Source organism: Rhamphochromis sp. 'chilingali' (genome assembly GCF_963969265.1).
Source record: "Rhamphochromis sp. 'chilingali' genome assembly, chromosome: 17".
In the NCBI taxonomy this organism is placed as follows: Eukaryota; Metazoa; Chordata; class Actinopteri; order Cichliformes; family Cichlidae; genus Rhamphochromis; species Rhamphochromis sp. 'chilingali'.
This window is the reverse complement of record NC_137944.1, coordinates 17,460,620-17,470,513: the sequence shown is the minus strand read 5'-3', so window position 1 is coordinate 17,470,513 and position 9,894 is coordinate 17,460,620. Positions and strand designations below refer to the sequence as shown.

General features: G+C 42.7%; 1 long non-coding RNA gene across 1 annotated transcript; it reads right to left on the bottom strand.

Moving 5' to 3' along the window:
- Positions 1–283: 283 nt before the first annotated feature.
- LOC308384205 lies at positions 284–1,173 on the bottom strand. Its single transcript, XR_013969283.1, has 2 exons — positions 1,072–1,173; positions 284–439 (listed from the first exon to the last, which is right to left on the bottom strand). It is a non-coding gene; the product is annotated as an uncharacterized lncRNA (long non-coding RNA).
- Positions 1,174–9,894: the final 8,721 nt, after the last annotated feature.

The following is a 9,894-nucleotide window of genomic DNA, read 5'->3' as shown; positions in this document are numbered from 1 at the left end:
GCAGAAATGGGATGTTGCTTGACATATACTGGCTTGTTGTGTTTTAATAGGTGTACGTGATAAAGTGTACAGTCAATAAATCCTATATCATTCTCACTTTTAGACCACAATGTCATATTCTGGTATTCAGCTGGCAACGTAAGTGCAGAAATAGTACAGTGGATAGGATAGGTTAGATCTATGTGACGACATGGTGTAGTTATGTCATAACCTATGTCTGAGTTATGTGACAAAATCACTGTTTGACCTTCACTTGTGTGAGCAGTTATCATGTTGTTGAAAAGTGTGAGAGAAACAAAAGTGTGGCTCCCAGTCATGGGATTACCTGTTAGTGGCGTCTGTACACGTTTTTTTGGCACAGTGTGTGACATAGAGTACCGGACAAAAAGGATGTTGAGTTCATTCTCTGCTGAGGGTCCAGCTGACACAGAGGATGTTCCTTCTCCATCATGTCGGTACATAGGGCAGAGAAAACATAAGCTGTTATCAGTGTCAGCAAACATTTCACACTTTGTGTTAAATTAAATACACAAATTCATTTTTGCTTTGGGTGTCTGCGGCTGCTGGAAAACTGAGCTAAATTTGCACCTCTAGCTTGTCCAACAGTGCATAAAGCGTTTTATGAATACTAGGATAGATTCATCAGGCTTCTGTTTACACATAGTTATTGCATTTAAGTCAATTTTGTCTCTGGACATTGTTAGCAGGAATTTCTTTAGATTCTTAAAGAAATCGGTGATTTTGTCATTATTTACCCACAAAAACTCTGCAGTTGTGGATGCTTTATCATGCTTTGGGTCTAATTCACCTATCGCTCTTATGAGTTGTGACTCGGTTACTCCAGGAATGCATTGCATGCAAGACTAGCTTTTCCCGCAGTAGATTTATTTTCTTTGCTAGAGCCTGCACTAGTTTTATTTGATGTTAAAGTATCTACGCCTGGTTCCGGTCCTTTTGTCCATAGCGGTAACATTTGATGCATCACGTCGCGGCATTCTATCATATTTTCTACAGGACTTTTTAAGCAGACTACTTTTCTTATCACAAATGATATTCAACATTTCTACTGACCTGGTTTCTGGCGATAATCGTTCGGGATAAGGCTCCGAAAAGAAATTAGAATGCATTGTACTCACAGTCCGTAAGTTGTAAACAAAGTCAGTCACATAAGCACTTCCGCATGTTCTGGATACGTAATCATGGAAGTCTTCGCCGATTCGTGGACGTGGGTTACACGTAACTGGAAATGGGAGTCGTACTGAGCCGTTATTTGAGACTTTAAATTTAATTTATTTTTTGGTTTTACAGGTACTTTAGATTTTTTATCGGACTTGTCTGTGGTTTTTGAATTATTCTGACCCATGTTCAGTGATTTCCAGAGGGGTTTACACGCTAGGAGGATTTATGTTAGTATTTTCGCTGCGGCACAGCTGAGGTCACTTTAAATTTATTGCTAGCAATTTTTTGTTTGTGTGAGCAACTCTCACATAGCGAGCAACTTCTCGCTTAACGAGCAACTTCTCGTAAAACAACAGGCAACTTCCTGTGTCTTTCTGCTTTTAATTTACTGCTTTTAACCCTTGTATGGTAATCGGGTCTGTGAGACCCGTTTTCAGTTTTCTTTCGTTTTTTTTTTTTTTTTTTAACAAAATTAAATTTAATTATTTACTAGCTTTCTGTGAGTGAGCAACTTCTCACTTTTTAACGTACGTTTCAAGATAACAGGCAACTTCCTGTGTCACTCTTTGGTGAGCAACTTCTCACTTAACGAGAAGTATTTAAGACAACAGGCAACTTCCTGTGTCACTCTTTCTGAGCAACTTCTCACTTAACGAGAAGTATTTAAGACAACAGGCAGCTTCCTGTGTCACTCTTTTGAGTGAGCAACTTAAACAAAATTAAAATATTCAAGACAACAGGCAACTTCCTGTGTCCACCAACACCACACAAGGGTTAATTTACTTTATTCGGGGACTGAGGAAGTCAGTCAGTGTATCTCTCTGGATCACTAAGTGAAACTTCGTCAGCATATCCCGTTTTTTTTATGGATCGATCACTGAGAGAGGTATAATATGGTCTCTATATAAATATGAAAGACGCATATTTACCTTCTGTCAGCGGATCCCACTTCTGACACCAAAATTGAAGGAAATTGCCGTCCCGGGTTTCCTCCGTGGCGTGAGCGATAAGCAGAGTTTTGTCCTTTCCTTCTAAGATTCCTAATTATTTAAAGTAACACTCAGGTATGCCATTCAGCGTGTTAGTACGAGCTCGGGAGCAGCTTGGGAGAACAAGAAAACAGAGACTGCTTTAGGTTGCCTTCCCAATCGACTCAAAGGTTTATTTGATACACAGCAGTTTATATAGATGAAAAAAGGTTCGTGTGTCAGCAAGTTCTCAGTTCAAACCAGTACAGACCAAATAAGGAAACGTCTTCCTGCCTTGTGAGCAAAGAAGTATCCTGTGTGTAGTTTATCAGTTCAGCTACAATTTATGATCATCCCAGCAAAATACACTCCTAGACATAAAATACAGAGTTCTTTCATTAGTGAATTCTGAAACAAACCACCTAGCCTTTAACGAGCCTTTTTCTAAGAGATAAGGAAGGGAGGATGGGAGTAAGGAAGTGGTCTCGTCTCTGTGGTGTTTTCGACCTTGGGGTACCAGCTTGTGAGTCCTACACATTAATTCTTGGGTCAGAGAGAAAGAGAAAAACAACTAGTAGATGGGCCATATTGAGTAACAGAGTTTTCCTGCATAATGTCACTATAAAACAATATCCAGTAAATGCTACCATGGTACTAAAATACCTAACAGTAACCATAATGTACTTTTTATACTTTTGAGTCGAATAAGCCTTGTGTAAATACTGTGCTGAGAAATAATGTGTGTTATTAAAGGGAACACAATCTCGCTGGATAGGAACATTTTGTACGTTCTTTTCACCCTTGAAAGCTAAACTACAAGTGTAGTGCAGAGGACGCAGCTCTTTATAAATGCCCAGTTCAGTACTCCAAAGTGACAGGTGAGCAATGCTCAGCGGGTAGTGGTATGTAAATGGTGCATGTAGGACCGCGCTCATTGAGCCCCGCATGCTGGTAATGAGCCTGCAGACATGTGGAGGAGTGGCAGCGAGCAGGGCCAACTCCTCTTACTGCCTAACTCTGCTTTCATTGCCCTGCTTTCATCAAGCTCAAGTATCACAGCTATTAGACCTTTGTGCAATGTTGAAGGGGGGGAAGCTGAATGTGCCAGCACGGTTGGCTAGGTTACTTCCAAACTGCTTCCCACAGCAGCTCTTTGATTAACTACTCAAAATGATGATTAGCCTGAAGCATTTTGATTTCTTAAACATATTGCATGAATAAACGCGGTCCCTTTTAGTTTAACGTCTTGTGTGTCGCTTTGCCGATAAATCCCTCGAATGCGACACTATCAGTCCATGTTGCAGATTCTGAAGCGGTAATTCTGCACCAGATAACACAATGACAACTGCCTTCCACCGTGCACATGTGTAAACGAAACATCTGAAATGAAGTCTTTTTCTCAGGATGAGAACGATAAAAGGTTTCACTTCTTACATAATTGATTGTACAAGCGAGTGGAATCCACTTTCATGAGTCACCGCCTTATGTAAAACACGTGAACACACATTTTAATTCTTCTTCTGTTCTTTAAAGTCATCACTTTTGTTGTTCTGCTTTAAACCTTTAATGCTATTTGCCCTCAGATTTTTAAATCTGCGCCAGGGCTATTGCAGGGGACCTAGTCACATCTGTCTCTGGTCCTTGCAGATCCCAAACAAAGTCTCAGTAGACGTCAATGTTGTAAACAGGAAGTGTATTCCTTTCTCTACTAGGAAAGTTTCATGATGCAAACACACGCAAGATGTGAAATGGGGACACACAGTCTATTGAGTGAACACAGAGGAAGACTACGGAGCTCCTGCCAGAGAGTAGCCAGTGAGTGAGTGGCAGGTGGCCTGGCCCCAGGGACTCCTAATGAAGAGTCTGCCTGCCTGCTTATCGATCCAGCCACATCATCTGATCTGATGCCATCTTGACTGGCAGAATAGGGATGGCCTTAATGGGCACCTGGGGCCAGACAAACAGAAAACAACGTGCCTGTAATGTTCAGATTTTGATATGTGTTGGAGGATCGTGCGTTTACTTCCTTTGTGACTTGCTGTGGTGGCGGAAACTACTACGGAGCACTTGGAGACGTGCTTATTTGAGTGGGTGCTGTATTATATGAGTCACTTTCTTCAATGTTAAACCGCTTTCTCATCTTTTGTTGCAGCAACATAAAAAGACGAGGCAGCGGAGACAACAGCTGTCCACTGCCTGTCACACTGCAAGAATGCATTCCTTATCTACTGTCCGGCATAATCACACACGCTGTGACTGTGTAGCCACGTTTCCATCACTTCAAAGGGCATCACATCAAATTACATTATTTTTAAATTTCTTTTGCAGGCTTACTGTAACGCTGTCTCTAATGACTGTTAATAATCTCAACCCGTACCCTAACCTTAAACCACGTCTTCCTGAAAAAACTGATGATTTATGTTGTGGGAATAGTTTTTGTACCCCAGAGGAAGGTGGGTACCCACAATGTGACTGTGTGTACAGATTTATGTCATGTTCAGACCCCCAACACCCCCCACCCACCCCCGCCTCCACCGTCGCCACCACATGCACACATACACACACCTCTGCCATCACAGATGCTCCTTCAGGCTCATTATTTCTGGGACTGTCACTGTGTGGCATGCTGTGTTGGTTGGGTAATGCATCTTAGCTATCAAATATGAATGAAGCGCTGACTTCCTCATCTATCTTTCATGGATTTCATTTGTTAAGCTATTTGCCTGCGAAAATATTTTTGGATGTTCCCTTACTGTTGTGAATAATGTGCTCGAACAGCAGCGGCCACTCTATTAGTGAACTGAACGTAATGTCCCGGGTTATGTGATCGTGTATATAGTTAAAACCTTTGCGTACATGTCTCTTCATCACTGATGAACATCACTGATTTTAACTATCACTGATAGGTAAAATGTTCATCAGCCTTTTTGCGTGGCGTCATGATTAAGACTACATAATATACAATAGTTTAATGTGCTGGAGAGTGTAAGTGAACAATTTACTCTGTCTGTGAGCTTGTCCCTTTTACTTATGCTGAGTGAGTTAGTTTGTGTCTCTTTATGCAATAGTAGGCTGCCTGTGCATGCATTTGTGCATGTGCCTTTGTACACCTTCTTGTCACTTACCATGCATTAGTGAGAGGGTGAATGAACTCAAATGTTTTATGTGCATACTGTTGTTAAACATGTTTGCATATCAGCTTACAGTGCTTTCGTGTTAAAGGGGAGAATCGTTCAGCATGTATTATGTATTTTCACTGGCTCACGACAAATGTGCCATGATATAATGCACGTGCATCGAATATAATGCATGTAATAAAATTCATTGTCCATCCATCCATCCATTCGCATCCGCTTATCCTTTTCAGGGTCGCGGGGGGCGCTGGAGCCTATCCCAGCCATCATAGGGCGAGAGGCGGGGTACACCCTGGACAGGTCGCCAGTCTGTTGCAGGGCCAACACACAGAGACAGACAACCATTCGCACTCACATTCACTCGCACATTCACACCTATGGGCAATACAATTCATTGTATTATATATAATAAACTTTATTTAATGAGCACCTTTCAAAAACGAAGTTTGTGTTTCGCAAGCTGAGATGGGAAACAGCAAATAAAATATTTAAGAGGAGATAAAGGTGAAACAACATTGGCTACAGGTACGGTATACATTTTAGGACATCGTCAGGTCTCAAGAAAAAATTTGTCAGGTATCAGACAAAAAATTGTCAGGTCTCAGTTGTCAGGAAAAAAGTTGTCAGGTATCAGACAAAAAATTGTCAGGTCTCAGTTCTCAAGAAAAAACATTGGACATTGGAATGCCCAGTGCAGTAGCAAATCGCTCGTGCTTCACTGCACAAGCTGGACCCACAGAGTCTGCTAAGGTTTGTCACTGCCATATTACATCTGATATTTATATAAACCCATTTAGAGTGAGGTCCATGTAAATTTACCATTCTCTATTTGTTTATCTTCTGACAGCGTAAGATTACAAGTGTGCTCCAAAGCTTCCTTTGCCTGTTAGACGTGTGAATGCTGCAGACCATCAGGGAGTGTACGGTCCATCAAGCCCACAGAACAGAGCCGGACTGGAATTTGTCAGTTCATGAACTGATGGCATTCATTTCAATCCTGTTTGTAAGAGCAATCATGTGTCCTGTTGGTGCCATTGTGGATTGCTGGTCATAAAGATATCTGGTGCCAGTAATCAAAGAGACAATGCCCCAAGATAGATTCATTTCAATTATGCAACACCTTCGATTTGATGACAAGGACACGCGGGCAGAACAGGTGAAAACAGATAAATTTGCGGTGATCTCCGACATCTGGACACGCTTCAACAAGAACTGTGCTAAGAGTTTCACTCCAGGAGAACACATGACCATAGATGAACAGCTGTTCCCTACCAAGGTTTGTTGTCCATTCACACAGTATATCGCAACCAAGCCAGACAAATTTGGGATCAAGAACGTGGTCATGAAACTGATGGAGCCGTTTTTGGATGATGGGAGAAACGTCACAACAGACAATTTCTTTACTTCACTGTCACTGTCGCACAGACTGCTGCAGCGCAAAACGCCGTTATGGGGCACGGTGAATAAAGTCTGGCATGAACTTACTCAACTTGTGCGGTGAATGCCTACATTTTGTACAAGGCATGTACAGGGTGGACAGGCAAAAGAAGATTGTTTCTGAGTCTTCTAGCTCAGGAACTTTGTTGCCGATTCATGTAGCACAAGGAAATATTAGCACAGACGCATGCTGCTGAAGCTGCTGCAGCTGCTGTGCCAGGGACTGTAAAGACAACGCAGTGCCAGTGGAATTTACGCAAATTTGCGCAGGGCTAGTAAATCTAGTAGTAGGGACTCGCACCAGGGAAAAAAAGGCTCAGTAATTCTAGTGTTAAGGTGTGAAACAGCTGTGTACTGCCTTTTGTTCCTGGAGAAGGTATTTAACTGAGAGCCATGCTAGGCTCAGGGAGACTCTGCTGACCGTCTGTCCCGCAGTCATGCAGGGACTTCATCAAGCTTGGTTGTCTGTTCTTTGTGTGTTTTGATTAAAGAATGTTAGCTACCGCTCACCGCTCGTCTGCAGGCTTTATTTAAATGGAAAACTTCCACAACAAAATGGCGTTGTCGACATGATAGTCCATGTGGTCGCTGAACAACGGTTTCGTGGACGGGCTGATCACCCCTGAGGGAAAAGGTACCTTTGTCCTACCAGCTGTTGAAGCGAAGGAAATGGAAGAGTCACAGAACCGTGTGTTTCAGTCACCACCGAGACCATCAACTTTGAGGGGACTCCTGCAGATGGGTGAGTTGTAGCTAACTTTGTATACAGTCATGAGGAGTTTTTTGTCTGGCCGAGCCGTGAAGTGCTTGCTGCTCCGGAGTTTGAGTCTCTGGGAGGAAAATCCTGGGGTTCGAGCCCCCAGGCTTGTGTTCGGTTCCGGTGTTGTGCAAAGAAAAGCAATCGTCTGCCAGAAAGTAATTGCAAAAACACCGGTCCATCACAGGGAACGGTGGTTCGAGTCCATTGTTGATAATCACGTCTGCACAATACAGTGTGCGGAGTGACGGTATTTTAGCACTTTTCTGCCGAGAAGGGAAGAAGGCCATTGCAGGGGACGCTCTGAATGTAAATATGGGATCTAGATCCAGTGGCGGCGGACGTTTCACCCAGCGGCCAGAGATAAAATTCAATATTTGACTGTATGGTAAGAAATGTCAGTGCAAGTATGTTGTGAGATGAAAGAGAATGGTTGTGTGGGAAACGTTGATGTGTGTGTAAAAACACTGAAAAATGGGGTTAAAAATCTTGAAAATTGGGAACAAAAATAAGAAAAGAAAAGAGAGGAGAGGAGTGTAGAAATGTGTGTAAAAGTTGCTTCCAACTAGCGGGAGAAGGTGGTACACCAGCTCCCCTAGGGTGGACACACACACACAAAATTAGCAGAATTGTTGATAAAAATAAGCAATAAAATAGGAAGAGGGTTTGGTGTTTTTCAGCGTAGGGCAACTATAATCTCTCTGGGTTTTTAAGAAAAGGGAGTTCAGAACCAGAGAGGGGAGATGTGTTGTTTAAGGAATAAGAAGAATGATCAAAATGTCTCAGTGTGTCACTTGCAGGTGAAGAGCAGACCTGGATCAATTTTCCACGTGCAGCAGTCGGAAGAAAATTATAGGTTAACACCATTAGAAACACTCAAGCCAGGTTTTGGCTGAATTATTTCACAGCTTAACTTCCATGTGTTTGTCACCCTGAGAACACAAGCTCCAAGAATCTCTCCCTGAAGACAAGAAATGCAGTTCCAGAACAACGAGATGGATCTCAAGAGCTCACAGCAGCATCCTGAGCAGTGAAGAAAAGGTCCAGCAGCAGCAGTTGTGCAACACAGCGGCAGCAAGGAGAAAAATGGCATCATCATGACTGGATGGATGGATGTGCATTTCCAACGAGCTGCAACTTCACTGTGTGTAAATGGACCTTTGAAAAGACTGCCTGAGATGGACATTTCCCAGTTTTGGAGAAAATGGCAAGATGAGACAGTGGAAAACACAGGACAACTGATATGTCTGTGAAGGTTCTCAGTCATCCAGGTCATCGTAGTCAAAGAAGCTTGCAAAGAAAAGCGTCTGGACTTCTTTAAGTTGCTTGAAGACGTTTCACCTCTCATCCGAGAAGCTTCTTCAGTTCTAAGGTCAAATGGTGGAGAGTCCCAGATATAAACCTAGTGGGAGTGACCCCCCACAGAGGGACAAAAGGACCCCCTGATGATCCTCTAATCGCCTGAGCCAAGGTGTGAAATTGGGTGTGGGACCCAATCAGCCAGGGTTTCGGGTGTCTTCAAGCAACTTAAAGAAGTCCAGACGCTTTTCTTTGCAAGCTCCTTTGACAGGACAACTGACTTTCACTGGACTGCTGCAAGGGGGGGAGATGAGATGAGACCACAGTGGAAGGAGCAGGGGAGGACATGGAGGAAGGCTGTTTTAGTGTGGGAAATGAAATTTGGGTTTAGGAAACTGGGAAGAAAAAACGACTGCCTTACGTGGAGAATTGAAAAGTGTCTGGAGCACCGCAAAGAGGAGAGGTACACAAAAATTACACAAACAGAAAAATGCATTAATCTTACTAACACAAACACACATGCAATGAAGCTCATGAAGATCAAACAGTATTTTAAGCATGCATTTCTGTTACCATCATCTTGTCCGGTTCACTTAGCAGGTTAAGAAGTGATACATAGACTAGTGAACTAGTATTATTTTTGGGGAAGGATGATTGAATCATAGCAGGGGTGAACAGAATGCTGCAGGGGGGGTCAGATGAGTGGAGACTAATAGATTATTGAGTTTCTTGTTCCTGATGTGTGGGGGAGGTCTTATCATGACACACGTCTGGTTACATGGGAAGAAACTCATCATCTAATAGAATATTGTTGTTGTCTGAGGTGTGACTGGTGGATGAAAATTTTGGGGATTTACTTGGCTGATGCATTTTCTTTTGGTACCACTTTGAACCTGCCAGTTTTGATCTATCATTCTAAGAGAGTACGCTTAGACAAGCCCTAAAACTAGGCCTTCATATTTTTTGATGTTAACAATGCACTGAGATTTTGTGTTTGGCAATTTTCTCTTCTAAAAGCAGGCCTGCAAGATCGGAATCGAAAGCGCTACACAACATGTTGAACAATCGCAAGTGAGCTTCTCCAAAATAAAATGGGCTCGGGAGAAAGCCACTTATTTGG